At 45.2% G+C, this 2,281-nt stretch overlaps 1 pseudogene; it reads right to left on the bottom strand.

Annotated features, from left to right (window-relative positions):
- Positions 1 to 1,011: 1,011 nt before the first annotated feature.
- On the bottom strand, positions 1,012 to 1,807 carry LOC126022165 (40S ribosomal protein S6-like; annotated as a pseudogene).
- Between the last annotated feature and the right edge of the window lie 474 nt (positions 1,808 to 2,281).

Genomic DNA, 2,281 nt, shown 5'->3' with positions numbered 1-2,281 from the left:
GTCAGTCCTAGGTTAGTGCATGCAAGGCAAATGCTCTACTGTTTGCGCCACTGCTCCAGCCCTCTGTTTGTTTAATGTTTGTCTGCATTGTACATAATGTCTGTCTATGTTGTATACAGCACTTCCTTCTATTGTATATACCAGTAGCCCTTTCTCCCCCTCCCTAACCTACCACTTTACAAATTATTTTCTATTCTTTACTTTCCCTCTATTACCCTGATTTATTATTTCTCCCTTGTTTACTCTTTTTACCCTCAGCTCTTACCAGAGCACCACTCCCAAGGCCAACTCCTGCATCAGCTCTGGGAAGAAAATTCTGCCACAGCTGCTACTGATTTGTTCTCAGTGGCCTCTTGTCTTCCACATCCCTTCTCCATGGATTGTTGCCTGAAACTGGTTTTGGCTTTTTTATTTTTTTATTGGTTTTTGGGTCACACCCAATGGTGCTCAGGGGTTACTCCTGGCTCTGCACTCAGAAATAGCTTCTGGCAGACTCAGGGGACCATATGGGATGCCAGGAATTGAACCAGAGTCAGTCAAGAGTTGCCACCTGTAACGCAAATGCCCAACAGCTGTGCTATTGTTCAGGCCCAAGCTATATATATATATATATTTTTGGGGGGGTCACACCCAGCAGCTCTCAGGGGTTACTCTTGGCTCTACACTCAGAAATCGCTCCTGGCAGGCTTGGGGGATCATATGGGATGCTGGGATTTGAACCACTGTCCTTCTGCATGCAAAGCAAATGCCCTACCTCCATGCCATCTCTCCGGCCCCTATTTTTTTTTTTTTTTTTGGTTTTGGTTTTTGGGCCACACCCGGCAGTGCTCAGGGGTTACTCCTGCTGTCTGCTCAGAAATAGCTCCTGGCAGGCACGGGGGACCATATGGGACACCGGGATTCGAACCAACCACCTTTGGTCCTGTATCGGCTGCTTGCAAGGCAAAATCCGCTGTACTATCTCTCCAGCCCCTATCTTTTTTCAATAAAAGATATGTCTGGCTTTATTTATTACTCAGAAAACTCATCTTTTTTCTTTCTTTTTTTTTTACTAGATTCAGATTTAGAAGTAAAAGCTCTCAAAGAGGATAACCTCTGTCTCTTGGAGATCTGCTCCTGGGTTTCTCTTTTGCCTCCTTTATTCTCTTGCCAACAGTTTAGCACACTCTGCAGTCTCCTCCTTGTCTTTCTTGGTATGCTGTTTCTTAAAAACAATACGCCTACAATATGCCTATGTTTATGTTGCAAGACATGAGGTACAACAAGATGCTGAATCTTGGGTGCTTTGGTCTAAGTTTCTTACCTTCTTAGGGGTTTCTTCACAATGCTAGTGGGCATCATCTTCTTTAGAGAGATTGAAAAATCTGTGAATTCTGCTAGCTCTTTTGGGTCCAAGACACCTAGGCACAGTAGTAGCAGTGAGTCCAGGAATATCTTTCTCCCCTTTCTTTACAATGACCAAATTGAGAACACTCAAATTGGCATCCACAATGCAATCACCAACAGACTTGCATTTTCTTTCACCAGTCCTCCGTGGCCTATAACAGGAATGCCCCTAACTCAGCAGTAGTTGGGCCCAGCCATAGCTTAAGACCCCCTGCGTCATGGGGAAATCTTGCTTATCTTTCCGGCCACTGATACGGGCCATACAATCCTTCCATTCTTCTCCCAGAGCATCTGCAGCAACTTTGGTTGCCATCTGCTTCTCACCAAAGGTATAGAGTTTGCATTCATCATCCACTTTAATGAGTTTTTGGCAGCAGGTGGCTGAGTAAGAGATGTTCAGCTTGGGACTGGAGCGGATCATGGTGCAAGAGGTAGGGCATTTGCCTTGCATTTGCTAACCTAGGACAACCGCAGTTCGATTCTTCCCCGGCGTCCCATGTGGTCCCCCAAGCCAGGAGCAAATTCTGAGCACATAGCCAGGAGTAACCCCTGAGCGTTACCAGGTGTGGCCCAAACCCCCCGCCAAAAAAAAAGAGAGAGACAGATGTTCAGCTTCATGACCAGACAACCCAACACCTCTTTGACACCATGGAAAAGAGTGGTTTTGGCTTTTGAGAGATCTTCAGCTCTAGGACATTTTCTGATCCGTGACTGCTGCAAGTCATTTTTTCAGACTCCACAAGACCACGTTGCCATCTGAAATTGTAATCTGAAAATTATTCTCCCCTCAGACTATTTCAAAAGATTTAAAAGGGAGAATAATTTCCAGATTACAGTTTTTATTTATTTATTTACTTGGTTTTTGGGCCACACCTGGCGGCGCTCAGGGGTTACT

The sequence above is a fragment of the Suncus etruscus genome, chromosome 11 (assembly GCF_024139225.1).
Source record: "Suncus etruscus isolate mSunEtr1 chromosome 11, mSunEtr1.pri.cur, whole genome shotgun sequence".
NCBI classification, from domain to species: Eukaryota; Metazoa; Chordata; class Mammalia; order Eulipotyphla; family Soricidae; genus Suncus; species Suncus etruscus.
The sequence above is the reverse complement of the archived record's forward strand: the minus strand, read 5'-3'. Positions and strand labels throughout refer to the sequence as shown.